This window comes from Clupea harengus, unplaced genomic scaffold (assembly GCF_900700415.2).
Source record: "Clupea harengus unplaced genomic scaffold, Ch_v2.0.2, whole genome shotgun sequence".
Lineage (NCBI taxonomy): Eukaryota > Metazoa > Chordata > Actinopteri > Clupeiformes > Clupeidae > Clupea > Clupea harengus.
The window spans coordinates 1-16,073 of NW_024879676.1; the positions used below are offsets into that span (position 1 = coordinate 1).

Consider the following 16,073-nt stretch of genomic DNA (forward strand, 5'->3'; position numbering starts at 1 on the left):
TGCTGCACGGCCCATAGATTTTGCTGCTAGGGCATAGGCATACAATAACTTGTGATGGTGTTCCTCTACCCAGCTGTCACGTCTGTATTGGGTCTGTGGGTTTTCTACCCCGAGGGCTACATCCACTGGCAATCTAACATGTCTTCCAAACATCAGATATGCAGGTGCATATCCAGTCGAGCTGTGCAAAGTTGCATTATAAGCTTGAACCAGGGATGGAAGGAATTCAGGCCATCGGTGCTGCTTCTCTTCCTCTAAGGTCCGCAACATGTTCAGCAGAGTCTGATTGAGGCGTTCGCACATGCCATTGCCCTGGGGATGGTAAGGTGTAGTCCTACTCTTGCAGCACTGTACAAGCTACATAATTTGGCCATTAAGTGAGACTCAAAGTTTGGGCCTTGATCCGAATGGAAGCGCATGGGGCACCCAAAAAGTCTGCATCACATGCTGCCATAAGGCCCCAGCTGTAGTCCTTGCAGTCTGGTCTCTAGTGGGGATTGCCCAAGCATAGCAGGTAAACATATCTGTCATCACCAAAATATTTAGATACAAGTTATGGGGCCTCCCTAGTGTCAAAAAGTCCAACTCAATAACCTCTAGAGGGAACGACACTATAAAGGGCTTCAATTGGGCCTTGAGGGGCTGCATCTACTTTCTGCATCTGGCAACGCGAACAAGTGGCATGGTACTGGCGGACTTGTGCGTCCATGCCAGGCCAAAATAAATGGGGGCGTAAGCAGTTAGAGTCCTCTCCACTCCCAAATGCCCAACAGCATCATGATGCCTCTCCCAGACTTCTTTACGTTGTTGAGTAGGGCAACAATCTGGAAGAATACCTCGTGGGTGTTATGTCAATGATACGACGGCATAGGACCCCATCTCTCAGCACCAGCTTGGCCCCGCTGCTGTAGTAGCCGTTTGACCTTAGGCGGGACACCACGCCATGCAGCTCCGGTAGGAAAATGTCCAATCTCCACATACCTCCGGGCCAGTTCCAGGTCTTAGTCCTCCCTCTGCTTGGCCTGCCAGTCAGCACTTGCCTGGCTCACAGGGAGCTCGTCCAGCCTCAGCAGCAGCCGCCACATCGCATCTACAGGAACTCCAAATATGCTAAAATCTTAGCCACTGTATCACGTTGCGTTTCCCCCAAAACAAAAACTTCCCCTTTGGCTTCATCAGCTAAAGCCCCTCAGTGTTATGCTGACTTTTTGTGCTTCAATAAACTCCTGTGATTGCAAAAAAACTGGATCTGCTCTTTCCAGTCATTGAATTTTGTATCCCCAACACTTCCTTTAAATGTAGGAATCCAAGGACCCACATAAACAGGCATCATTTTTACAATTTTAAACTAAACACTGTCTGGATGAACTGTAGGTGAAGCTCCAAACCAAATCCTGCCAACTACTGCCAAATGTGACGGGAGGACGGCAGTGTAGACCGACTACGCCACCCAGTTTATAGAGATGGGCCTCTAGTTTAAAGTTTAGTGTTTAGGTTCTTTGTTTGGTGGGAGCAGCACTACAGATTCATCCAGACAAAAAAAAATATACAATTTATTACAAGCACTAAAATATAAATACTCTTGAATCAGGCCGTAGGCCACTGCCGAAGGAACCACAGTCTACAATGTCCAAGAGTCCGCCGTATCCAAAAGTCCGTAAGCAAAGTCCGTCAGCATCCACCACCGCACCACAGCTGCTCACGTTGGTCTGTCAATCACGCACACTCGCACGCACACAGAGAGAGAGAGAAATCGCCAGTATCTCCACAAGTAGCAATACACTCACAGCAAACAGAAAGTAAATAACCAACACACGAAAAGATAATAATATCAACCAAAAGTAAATCAACCCAAAGAAAATAGCTACTTGTGATAGTCCGTAAAGCTCTACTTTGTATGGTGCTAACCGTAATTCCTCAGCTTATTAGTGGACAAGGCACACTCACCATTGAACCGAGAGCAGACGAATCTAGCTCTCAGTCAATATTCATTCAGGCTTCTCTCAGTCAAACAGACGACTCAGGTCAGCTCTTTCCTGGCAACCCACAAACGTAGAAGACGGGCATCTCACCGGCCTCCACTCCAACGCAGTAGGGAACCAATCAACTTCGGATCTCGTTCAACAGACGTCCGGTAATCCAGTAAACGCCAACGAAACACAAAAGCTCTGCCACAGACCCGGCCCCTTCCCCCCCTTCCCCCCCGTTTTCTCCAGTCAGCACATTCACTGATAACTAATATCAGTAACACATATACAAAACTCATTCGCACACACAACTTATTATACCACTGATAACAAATATCAATAACACATTTACACAACCAATAATAACCAATATTAGCACGACACTTATTACCCCAAAACACAATCAATAAACACAGTAAAAGGAAACTAATCACTTCTACTCAATAAACAGTAAAACATAATAGCAGGTGCACAGACTTTTTTCCCATAGTTTGGTGAAATGGACACACTACAGTTTTACCACAGTCCCGTAAACTGGACTTACAACTAGAACTAGAGTGTAGTAGCGAACACAAACTTTAAAGTTAGCAGCAAACATTAGCTATAGCTGGTCAGAAAACGTATCATAACAAACATATTAGCACCATGACCAAAAATGACACACACACAAGACCTTTTTATATTCTTCCTGTGATGCCTGGATCTAAAGACCTGAATTTTTTTGAGACACAAATTTTAAGACCTGAATTTTGTGAGGTTGAAAAATAATGGGTTGTATATGTCACATTTCAGTCTGGGGAATTATCATTGTTTATTGATGTGTGTAATCATGTGATTGTTGTATGATTGTGTGTTGTGCTGTAACCAGTGTGCAGGGGGGAACGTTGTGGCAATTATTGTGGACTAATGAACTGATGGACTAATGGCCACGAAGTGTTGATTATATTTCAGAGGAAGGCAGCAGCAGAAGCACTTTCTGCCCCGGATTGAAGGTGCGGCTACGGGCAGTCCGGTCGTATCATGTCTTTTGGTGTATTTGGGCCTGGGGCCTGGGCCTGGGCCAAATTGTTAAGGCTGCTTAAGTCCTCAAGCTTGTCCCTCATCTTGAGCACATAACTCACAATGTTCATTTGCTCCTGATGACTGTCTCCCAGCCAGGCCTCTATGTTATTAAAAGGACTTTATACATATGTATGTAATCACCAGATATTATACTATAAGTTAACCATTGTGTAAGTTATTTTAAATGTTGAATTTATGTTTCTAAATGTTATATGAGAATTTGCTATTTAGCAGCTAAACTATGCTAGCTCTCATGGCATCATGCTAACCTTATGCCACATTATTTTACGTGATATTTATGTATCTCTTTATTTTGTCTGTTCCAGTTTTACAATAATGAAACATCCTGTATGGTGAAAACAGTAAACTCAAGAGAAACTTGAAGACACAAGGAAGTAAACACAAGCACATGTACACACACAACAGGCATAGAGTATTTTGTTGGCGGCCTCTAGAGGCCGAAGGTCCCAAATCGTGACAGGACCCCCTTCTTTAAGGCCCCGTCACACCATAACGTTCTTGTCAACGTTCTTTGACGTTAGAGGAAACGTTGGTAATCGTCCACGGTCACTGGTATAGCACCAGAAGAGCGTTGTGTGAAAGCTGGTGAACGCTGTAATCGTCAGTAATCGTCGGTGATCGGCGGAGAACGCTGGTCCGAAAATACATTTTTGAACATGCACAAAAGTTCTCATGGAGACCAGCGTTCTTCAACGTTTAATTTAAACGCTGGAGAACTTTCGTGGAACGTTTTATTAACTTTGCACGCGTTTGGCTATCGTAGTCAGTCGTTGGGTAGGGTAGACTGAGTACAGTGGATGCACCCGAAATAACTTATGTGCGCAGCAATCCTGAGACGCGATTTTTAGTTTGGACATGCCTACTAACGTCCTCTTTGATCCCGGGAAATTTGAGCACCTAACCCATCTCTCATACAAAGATATCGGCGAAAGTTTTTTCACCAAGGGAAGATCTCGATTTTATCATGTCCCTTCTACAATTAATATGTTATTAACCATATGTGATCAACAAACGCAACTTACATCATTGCAAACGTTATTCTGTGCACTATAAATCTACATATTCCATGCTATCATGTCATGCAAGGTCATTGCATAATCTAGCGAAAAGCGGAGTGGAGGGTATATATGCTTGCTTGAGCCCAGCATGAAGTAGATGTACTGAACTTGAACATAGCTGAGCACTGTTATAGCTGGTGCTGTTCCATGGCAGATGGATATGATATGAAGACTCTTGTGACATGGACAATGTGTGTGGATGTGTTGATGTTTTCTAATAATAAACATTGAGAAACACAAATTCAGTGTCAAATTTAAATCATTTATTTTAATAACATAAAACCCCAGGAATAACGCCCGTTATTTCGTAAATCACAGTAATAATAACAGTAAATCTTCGTCCGAAGACATTGCTAGTGAAAGAGGCTTTGTATTCTTCTTACTTTCAGCAGCAGTTATCTTCTTCTTACTTGCAGCAGCGCTAGTAGCAGGCACGTCAGCACACGTTTGTCGCGCACCAGTGACACGTCACTGTCGCTGTTACATGCTCCTCATGCGTGAGTCCCACGCTAGTAGTCATGCGTCAGTCCTACGCTATTCTTTCGTTCAGTCACACGCCAGATGTGTCCACCTCGCCCTAGAACGCTCGAAATTGAATGATTAGAAAGTTCAGAGAACGTTGACCAGAACGTTATGGTGTGACGGGGCCTTTAGGAACCTCTCCTGGCGTTTCCCAGACGATCAGGATGATCCTTGAGGTAGTCTCAAGAGGCCAGAAGGTCCCAAATCACGACACTGTGAAGACTTGCTATATGTACAAAGTACATTAAACCTAGTAACAGTTGGCAATTATTGAAAACTAACAGTATGTTTGAATATCCCAGGACATCCCAACTCCGACTTTTCACAGCTAATAATAAATCAGTCCGCGATGAAACATTCTATAGCACGTTGATACAATTAAGCGATAACCGTTAATTCAAAGCTCTTATAATTCCAAAAGACTTTGACAATGGAACTATTTTTTTGTTGCGGAGAAACAATGGCGAAATAAACATTTTTCAATCAATAACTTCGTGTTTAAATGTTAATTGGTTGACTATAAAATTGTTTTATGAAAGCAATATAGTACTCGTGCGAGTGGGGTAGGTAAGGGATATTCCCACCTGCCTCCGGCCTCGTGGCTACGGCCGAAGACCACCTGTGGGAATATCCCTTACCTACCCCACTCGCACTCGTACTATATTGCTTAAGTAAAGAGTTGCATGCATTGTCTGCTGCAGTGTTATAATTCTGATGTAGTTCAACAGCTAAAGTAGTCTCATAGAAGTACCAAGGACGGTGAGATGACTTGTGAATGTGGAATCTAATAGGTAAGATAGAGGCAGCTTCCTATAGAAAAAACTACAGTCCAGTTATAAAGTCACAGAAAAATCAGCCCCCTGACTAAAGTATATGAATGAACTTATGAAAAAAGACAAACATTCAGATTCATATTCAGATATTTATTAGTAGTATGCATTGTTGGAATAATCACATTAACCAGGATATTTTATCCAGATGAAAGTGACATGGATTCAGAGGTTTTACTCTTCAGCCTCCTTGCCCTTTAAAAGAGAACAAAAAAATGAATTAACTAGATGACAAATAAAAATCAATGACACTTACATTTTCAAAGTTTATTGGTGAAATAATTGTAATGTTTGTTCAGAAAACATTATCTTACCTTTCCGGCATCGCGGCTCTTGACCTTGAGCTTGTTGACCTGGGACTCAGCAATGTCAGCACGCTCCTCAGCCTCCTCCAGCTCATGCTGAACCTTCCTGCACTTGGACAGGTGAGTATTGGCCTGTTCCTCCTGTTGTATATGAAATTGAGTGCAATTAATACAGAAAAACAAAACAAGAGTCAATGTGAAGTAGCAAAAGTAGCAGATATTTTCCTGTATAGCAAAGGCAGAAAAATACTCACAGCTTCCTCAGCCTGCCTCTTGTAGGCCTTGACCTTCATCTGCAGCTTGTCAACCAGATCCTGCAGTCTGGTGACATTCTTCTTGTCCTCCTCAGTCTAAAGAGAAAAAAGTTTGTCAAGAAATGTCCTCTCCTCTTAGATTTTGCATGCAGTTCTAGAGAAAGAGTAGAGCTTTCTTACCTGGTAGGTGAGCTCCTTCACCCTCCTCTCGTATTTGCGGACTCCCTTGACAGCATCAACACCACGTCTCTGTTCAGCCTCAACCTCACCTTCCAGTTCACGAACCTTAACATGAAAAATATTTCCATTTCAGATACTGACCCATGTTTTGTTATGAGGAGTTAAACATATTCATTCAGAGTCATATTTTGTTACTTACCCTGGACTCCAGTTTCTGGAGCTGTTTCTTGCCACCCTTCATGGCCAGATTCTCAGCCTCATCCAGGCGGTGCTGCAGATCCTTGACAGTGACTTCCAGGTTCTTCTTCATCCTCTCCAGATGAGAACTGGTGTCCTGTTCCTTCTTCAGCTCCTCTGCCATCATGGCAGCCTATATGATGGAATAGTGTATTTTTAAATAATAGAAGTAAAAGTACTTTTAAATATAATGCTCCGTTGCAGAAAAAAAACCTTACATCAGTGATGGCTTTCTTGGCCTTGTCCTCAGCATTTCTTGCCTCCTGGACGATGTCATCAACTTCACCTTGGACCTGAAGGAAGTCAGTCAAGCTTCTTCTTGGTGTTCAGCAGACTTGTGTTCTAGTGTGGAGAAATAAACATACTCAGTTATATTTTTAATGCTGGAACTGTTTGTTTAATGTATCGGTTTAAACAACCTTTTTTATTCTCTACCTGGGAGTGCAGGAGGCCAACACGCTCACTGGCATCTACCAGCTCCTGCTCAGCCACTTTGCGGCCTCTCTCTGTCTGCTCCAGGGCAGCTCTCAGCTCCTCAATCTCAGCCACCATAAGGCCGTTCCTGCGCTCCACCATGGCAGCCTGCTCCTTCATATCTTCCTGTCCTCTGACAGCATCATCAAGGTGCAGTTGAGCATCCTGGTTGACAGAGAAATGTGTGGTGTTTGCTATACTTCATTGGTGTGAGCACTGTAATATCAAAACACTGAATATTTATACTACTGACCTTGAGCTGACCCTGGACGGTCCTCAGACTTTTCTGGGACTCAGCAGCCTGGCGGTTGGCGTGGCTCAGCTGAATCTCCATCTCATTAAGGTCTCCCTCCATCTTCTTCTTGATTCTCATGGCATCATTCCTGCTCCTGACCTCAGAGTCCAGGGTGCTCTGCATGGAGTCAGTCACCCTCTGGCTATTCCTCTTAATCTGCTCCATCTCCTCATCCTTCTCTGCAAGCTTCCGGTCAACCTCACCCTTGACCTGGTTCAGCTCAAGCTGGACACGGAGAATCTTGGACTCCTCATGCTCAAGAGTTCCCTATTTTTAAATAGAGTGTAAAACATAATTTTAAGATATGACCAATTGCTTAATTTATTAAGATGTCCTATTGAATCTCTCCACTCCATCCTGTTGGATTTTGTATTTGTACCTCAGCCTCTTCCAGGGCAGTCTGGATCTCAGCCTTCTCAGTCTCAACAGTCTTCTTGGCTTCTCCAGCTCATGAATGCTCTTTCCAGTCTCACCAAGCTGCTCCGTCAGGTCAGAGATCTCCTCTGCAACAAGACATTTAAAACCCTTAACACAAAGTCAGCATCTACCAATGTACTATTGATTTGTATTCCAGGATAAAACATTTTGTTTTTAGCTTCTCTTAACAAGCTTTGATTTGGAAGTATTTTAAGGCCATCTTGACTTACGTTGGAGATTCTTGTTCTCCCTCTTAAGAGTCTCCAGTTGGTCAAGAGCCTCCTCATAGGAGTTCTTCATCTTGAACAGCTCAGTGCTGAGAGAGCGAGCCTCTTTCTGGGCACCCTCCAGCTCTGCCTGACCCTCCTCATATTTCTGCTTCCATTCTGCCAAGACCTTTGAAAAACAGTTTGTGTCTTGGGTTAATTTCACATATGAGACACTGCTACCAAAAATCCATATGTCCATATTATGTAATATGAGTGCTAGTTTGTCCTACAATCACACAAATTCCAGATAGAGGTATAACCTTGTCAAAGTTTCTCTGCTTCTTGTCAAGGTTGGCAGCCAGACCATTGGCTCTCTCCACATCAACCATGAGGTCCTCAACCTCACCCTGGAGTCTCTGCTTGGTTTTATCCAGAGAAGCACACTTGGAGTTGATGGCCTCAATTTGTTCCTCAGCCTCCTGTAGACGCTGGGCAAGCTTTTTCCTGATAATGCAACCGATTTAAGTTAGAGGACGTGGACAGGTTTTAGTAGACAACATAACAACCCACATCCACATTCTATGTGTTTCTTTGCCTGTTTGGTACATACTTGGACTCCTCAAGCTCTTCAGTGCGCTGGATGGCATCAGTTTCGTACTTGGTCCTCCACTGAGCAACCTCGCTGTTGGCCTTGGACATGCCACGCTGCAGCTCAGCCTTTGCCTCCTGCTCCTCCTCAAACTGCTCCCTCAGAAGGTCGCAGTCGTGGCGTGCAGACTGAACAGCGTGGGCCAGGGCATTCTTGGCCTGTTTGTGAACAATGAATGGTGTTCATTTAGGGCTTCACAGAATGTGGGTTATGTACTCCAATTTCTTCATGTCATTCACGGGTATCAGTACCTTGACTTCCTCCTCATTTAGCCTCTTCAGCTCCTCAATTTGCTGAGTGAAAGCCTGTTTGCTTCTACTCAGCTGAGACACAAGAGCATCTTTCTCCTCAACCTGGCGGCCGAGTTCACCATTTTCAGTCTGAAGTCTTGCTCTCTGAGCACTGAGGTCGTTGACCTGGCGCGCACCCTCATCACTCTTGGCCTTGATTTCACTAAATTGGTCCTCAAGGGTACGGCACATCTTCTCAAGATTTCCCTGTTTGTGAAAGTAAAATAATAAGCAACACAAAAGTCAGAAATGTTTATGGCAATTATTACAATTTTACTTGACAACATATCATTGTTCGCAGTATGATATTGTTTGTAGTTAGAGTCAGCTAGAGCATTAAGGTTTACATGTCACAAACCTTAGCTTTAGCGACTCCCTCCATGTTGCTGGAAAGATCATCAATCTCCATCTTGTATTCACTCTTCTCCTTCTCAAGCTTCTGCTTGACACGCTGGAGGTTGTCGATCTGCTCTCCCAGCTCGGCCACGCTATCAGCCTGCTTCTTACGGAGAGCTGCAGCAGTGGCTTCATGCTGCAGAGTGGACTCTTCAAGGTCACGACGCAGCTTCTGGAACTCAGCCTCACGCTTCTTGTTCATCTCAATTTGAGCAGCAGTGGCACCACCAGCCTCCTCAAGCCTCTCACTGATCTCCTCAAGTTCCCTGGAGAGATCAGCTCTCTGCTTCTCAACCTTAGCACGAGCTGCACGCTCAGCCTCAATCTCTTCTTCCAATTCTTCAATGCGGGCCTATTGGTTGTTAAAAAGAAATAAGTGATACTAAGAAAGAACAGGCAGATGATAGTAAACACTATTCGGTACTGAAGATGTGAAACAAACCTGAAGCTCCTTGATCTTTTTCTGGAGCTGAGCGCCCAATGATTGTTCATCCTCAATCTTGCTAAGGAGCTGGCTTGTTTCAAAGTCCTTCCTGTATAATTGTAAATTTAAATAGTTGTTAACGGCTGCTTATACCAAAAAAGGACTAAAAAAGGAGTACATGTTTGCATTAATCCTTAGTTACTAATAGAATTATACATTACTTCTTCAGCTTCTCATCAGACTGCTGCTTGTCATTCTCCAGATCCATGACACTCTCCTGGGACAGTTTCAGGTCACCCTCAAGCTTTCTCTTGGCTCTCTCAAGGTCCATGCGGAGCTTCTTTTCTTGCTCCAAGGAACCCTCAAGCTGCAGATACAAAGCATAAAGTAATTAAGTAGCACAATGATATATGTGCATTTCTTTACACAGACAGGCCCTCAACTCACATCATCCACTTGCTGTTCAAGCTTAGTCTTGGCCTTGGTCAGAGTGTTGACTTTGTCTTCCTCTGCCTGGAGATCATCAAGAGTCTGCTGATGGGCCTCTTGGAGGGCTTTCTTCTCTTTTGTCAGCTTAGCAATGGACTCATCCTGAGAGGCCATCTCCTCTGTCAGGTTCTTGACCTACACATAGAATGTTTTATATCAATATCCAGTAAACCTCACGAAGACTTCTTGAAAATAAAACATTATTCTTTTTTTTTTTAAAGAATATAAACCTTGTTCTCAGTGGCATGTTTCTCCTTCTCCACTTTGGCCAAGGTCAGCTCCAGATCATCAATGTCCTTCTTGAGCTCAGAGCACTCATCCTCCAGTTTCCTCTTCTTGGCAGTCAGCTCAGCATTGATTTCCTCTTCATCCTCCAGTCTCTCGGTTGTCTCCTTGAGTTTGGCCTCAAGCTGGATCTTACTCTTGATCAGACCCTCACACCTCTCCTCAGCATCGTTGATAGTCTCATTGCTCTACAGTAAATACAAGATGAAAGGATGAAATCTGATTTGTATTGAAAACATAATTCTCAGACAGGTTAGTGATTTGAATATTGCAATGATGTGAAGAATTGTTACCCGTTGTACAGTTATACACTTACAGATGACATTTGCAGATGCAGGTCATTCCTCTCTTGCACAATAGACACCATCTTCTCCTCAAGGTCCTTCTTCCTGGCATCAACCTTTGCAAACACGTCTTTGAGTTTTGCATGTTCCTCCTTCAGGGCAACCAGCTCCTTCTCAGTTTCAGCACTCTGAAGCAGAGGCTTGATCTTGTAGTACACCTTCATCCATGGCCAGTGCTTCACATTAATGAATGAGCGGACATTCATCTGGATAGTGAAGATTGCATCTCTGCAAAAGAGGTTGATTTGTTGATTAAACCGTGTTGAAGCTTACTGAATAGATCAGAGGGATTCTGTCAAACGCTGACAGTGATTAGTCCAGTCTTTTATATACATCTGTGTTGATGGAAATTATCTCTGTTTTGTACGTTTGTACTTTAATTTATAAGAGATTGGCAATTCATTCAACACAACCTATTGTGTTACAATTAATAAACCTGCAATGCTATGTTTTATGGCAGATCATTTTGTTGAGCGTGATTCCACCAAATACATCACACATTACCTCCTTTCCATCATCGCGACAAACTCCCTCCTCATCAGGTATGCACGGCACAGAGCCTGAGTCATTGTGACCAGGGAAACCAGTTTCTCATCTCGCATCTCCTCAAGGGTACCAAGCAGACCAGCTTTGAAGAACACCTAAAAGAGAAGAACAAAAAATTATGAGGGTGTTATTGAAAGCAGAAATGGACACACTGTATTCAATATTTATCCATAATAACAGATATAAGAAACATTCTCCACCTTAGTGTGTCCAAACTTGTACTCATCGTGATCAACATCGATGGATCCCAAGAGCTTCTCAGCAGCCTTCTTGTTATCAATGAACTGACCCTCAGGAATAACACTGGCATTCAGTACTTTGTATCTGTTGTCAATAATAAGAAAAACATTATTTTCCCCATAAAACATATATGAAGTGTGTATTATAAGTTATTGTTGTATATTGTTGTATGTTTACCTCTGCTTGAAGTCAGCATACATGATTCTGCTTGGGAAACCCTTTCTACAGATTCTGATACCCTCCAGTACACCATTACACCTGAGCTGGTGGATGACCAGGAAGTTCTGCATATAACCTGTGAAAATACAGAGATGTAAAATTTTCAAGCAAATACAAGGTGTTGAATAATGGACATGTCTTAATTTACTAAAAGCCCTTTACCTGGTTTCTTAATTTCATTTGGAATCAGACAACGCACAAAGTGAGGATGGGTGGCCCTCAGGTTGCAGTTGGTCATCAGTTTACCCAAGTTCTCCTGTTGAGGCAAGAATGTATACAATTTGAATCATACAGTTAATTGTGCTGGGAGAATTATTGATTGATTGATCATTTTCTTCTTGATATTAAAACACATACCCTGAACTGTGAGGACACAGTCTGCATGGAGCCACCCTTCTTCTTACCACCCTTCTTAGCACCACCAACCTCTGTTGACATACAAATAATGAATCGGATAATTGAGTTATATACATAGAATCTAATATAATTACTATTTGTGTATTAGCCTTTTGACTTGAACAGGTTATTACCCTCAACAGGAGGTGGGTACAGGACAGGCAAAAGTTTGACTGATGACTTCTGGTACAGCTGCACAACAGTGTCGTTCAGTGGATCCTTGTTCTTGTCCAACCATCCAGTAACATTGTAGTCCACAGTGCCGCATAGTGCACCAGGGAGAAGTGAGCCTCAGGCTTGCCTTTGCAGCTTGGGCTTCGCAAAGGCTGCGTTCTTTCCAAGATGCTGGGCATACAGCTTGTCCTTGAAAGTGACGTCAGAGGCCTTGGGGACAATGCACTCCTCTTCAAGGATGGCAAAGATACCCATGGGCTGTTGAAAAATAAGATTGCTTAGTTATAAAAGTGGACATCATGAAACTATACAAATCTAACACTGTGCTAGTTGGATTGATTGAAACTGACCCTTTCAATCAGCTCAATGCAGGCAGCCAAGTCCATGCCAAAGTCAATGAACGCCCAAACAATGCCCTCTTTCTTGTACTCCTCTTGCTCCAGGACAAACATGGTGTGGTTGAAGAACTGTTGCAGTTTTTCATTGGTGAAGTTGATACACAGCTGCTCCATGCTGTTGTACTGTGTTGGATACATATTCAAACATTATTTGAGAGTGGCACTCTTAAGTCACTAGAAACAAATAATGTTAGTGAAGAATCTTATCATTTTGTCCTCACATCGAAAATCTCAAATCCAGCAATGTCCAGCACACCAATGTAGAACTGACTTGACTTCTTGGTGTCCAGCATCTGGTTGATACGAATGACCATCCACAAGAACATCCTCTCATAGATAGACTTGGACAAGGCTGACACTGAGTTGTAGACCTAAAACAATATGTAAGAATTACTTCTTACTTACTATGATGAGAAAAGGCAGGAGTTTTAAAATCCCATTTTCCAGGGCTAGGAAAGTCATGGAATTCAGTCACTGAAAGTTCTGGAAAAGTCAAGAAATAATTATTTTGTTGAATGTAGGTCTAATGAAATTAATTATGTTATTGTACTCTTCCATGGATAATGGTTTTGTTGTGCCTGATGCAGTCTACTTGAATTGATATAGCCTGTCTAATAGAAAAGTAATGGAAAAGGTTGTTATTTACTTTTCTTTCAGAGTTAAGGCCCAATCTGTGCTGTAAAGTATATCATTCTGTTTATTTATTAGCTTGTGAAGATTAATGGAGATTTCATTAAAGGTCCTTGAAAAGTTTTGAAATGTTGTCAATGTTAACGGGTGTGAACCCTGAGAAAGAAAATACCAGCAGTAAAATTCTTGTCAAACAATGTCAAAATCCTTGTGGTCTTTAGTCAACCTTGTATGTGACATACCTGTGGCACAGTCTGACCCTTGGTGACATACTCAGTTCCGACTTTCACCCTTGGGTAGCACAGAGCCTTCAGCATATCAGCAGAGTTCAGGCCCAGGAGGTAAGCGACTTTGTCAGCATCTTAAAACAACAAAGCGTTTAAGTGAGTTATTTATATCAATATTTTACCCAGGAAAGTCATTCTTAACCTAAATTGAGTAAAAATATCTAATGAATGACATTGTAGATATATTTACAGGCTTCTGTTGTAATAATAAATATATATATATATTAATAACTATAATCAGAGGAAATATTGATATACATGCTGATCTATCTTTTAATGAAATTACTTCAATAAATAAGACTACCTAGTAGTTATCACTAGAACTGACCCAAGTTCAGTAGAGTTTTTAAACCTACCCTCAGTGCCATCAGGCTCAGCCTGCTCCTCACGCTGCTTCTGCTTGAATTTCAAATTGCCATGATGGAGCACAGCACCAGTCAGTTTCCAAATGGTGACTTTCTCCTCTGCAGTGAAACCCAGGATGTCAATGGCATCCTGCAATTACATGCATAAATGAAGTTTAAGCGCATCATTATTTTTAATCGTTAGTGTTTTTAAGAATGTCATTCTCATTGTATTCATTGTCCAGAAGAAAAGATCATGGATATCTCACATCTGTGGCGTCCAACTCTTCTTTGTCATTAATGCTGGCCACAGTGATCTGACCCTGACTGCACATGGGAAAGTCATAGGGGTTGCTTGTGATGAGGCACATTTCTGTAGAGGGGGAAAACAATAATTTGTTGTTGCAAATGAATAATTACATGTAATGTTTTTTGATTGTTGGTTGAAAATAATAACCCTACCAATATCTCAGGCTTGTGGTTGGTCATCATCTGGAAGAAGATGTGGTAGCCTCTCTCATCAGGAAGCTGGAATGACACTCTAGACTTTTCCAGCAGGTCTATTTAGGTGGGGAAGAATATATTTTAACTTGAAAAAATGAAGGCAGCAATAATGTAAAATGTTTATATACACAGGATAATTATACTTACAAGTCTCAATATCAGCTTTAGCCAGTTTTCCAGTTGTGGCAAAGTGAATTCTGATGAATTTTCCCTGTTTTAGACAAAATTATATCCTAAGTAATTTTATCTTATTAATATCCACAGAACTGAGGCCAGAGTTTAAATAAGAAGTTAACTTACAAAACGGGAAGAGTTGTCATTCCTCACAGTCTTGGCATTACCATAAGCCTCCAACAGTGGGTTGGCAGCAATAATCTGGTCTTCAAGAGAGCCCTGCAAGTGGAAGAAGCATTCAAGGAATATGTTGTTATGAAGAGAATGTTTTTGTTGCTTTATAATAATTAGCACATAAATGTGTAAGGGGTCTGACCTGCATCTTTCCAGGTACTGCCTCTGCCTTTTTTCCACTACTGACTGCAATTGTTGCAAAGTATTGGATGACACGTTTGGTGTTCACAGTCTTGCCAGCACCAGATTCTCCGCTAGATTAAACATAAGATATTGAAATTTTTCAGATAAGAATTGTGTGTGCCACAAGGTAACATAGAAGATAATGCAAAGTTTTAAGTTGCTTACGTAATCAGAACAGACTGGTTTTCCTTGTCTGTGGGACAAATGCAATTTTAGATAAATCACTTTTTTTATTTAGTTCATGAACAAATATGTAATTAAATCTTATTATTTAGTGGCTTTTAAATTGAATGCTTACCTTGGAGCATGAACTGATAAGCATTGTCAGAGACAGAGAAAATGTGGGGTGGGGCCTCCATACGCTTCTTGCCTCTGTAGGCCTCCACCACTGCTTGGTCATACACAGGGAGCCACTTGTAGGGGTTCACAGTGGCACAGAAAAGTCCAGAGTAGGTCTAGAATGAAGAAATAAGGGGATTGGTTTTACAGCTGTTTTATTTTTAACATAGTTTTTCATCTGTGAGAAAGCATAAAGCTTACGTAGATCATCCATGCTGCATAACGCTCTTTGAGGTTATACAGGACAGAGGCTTCATTGAGGTGGGTCATCATGGCCATGTCCTCAATCTTGTCATACTTGGGAGGATTCATGGGGTGGACATCCTCCTCCTTAACGACTCTTTCCTAAAACAAATGGACAATATAAAGAGATAAAGGCAAGAAACATTCTGTTTAATGGAAAAACTCAATCATTGTCTTAACTAAGAGCCTTGCTAACATACCTCCTTTTTTCAATCAGTTCAACAGTGACGTTGGCACCATCTCTCTTCAGGATTTTAGCCTTCAGGTACAACTCCTCCTTGTCAGGTACATAACAAGCTGACTTTGCATCAAAGGGCATGGTTTGGGCCTCAAGCCTCTCCTTCTCAGGCTTACGGAGGTAAATGGCAGCCGGGCCATAAGTGGCCATGTCGCTGTCTCCCATGGTTGAGGTTTACTGTTGGAAGAAGAGGCATGAACGTGTCATTTTGTAGTAAGAAATATTACAACCACGGACTGTAAGAAACATAATTCATCCTTGCAACATAGCATATCT

At 42.1% G+C, this 16,073-nt stretch overlaps 1 pseudogene; it reads right to left on the bottom strand.

The window, feature by feature from the left end:
• Nucleotides 1-5,562: 5,562 nt before the first annotated feature.
• Nucleotides 5,563-15,661, bottom strand: LOC122129806 (annotated as a pseudogene).
• Nucleotides 15,662-16,073: the final 412 nt, after the last annotated feature.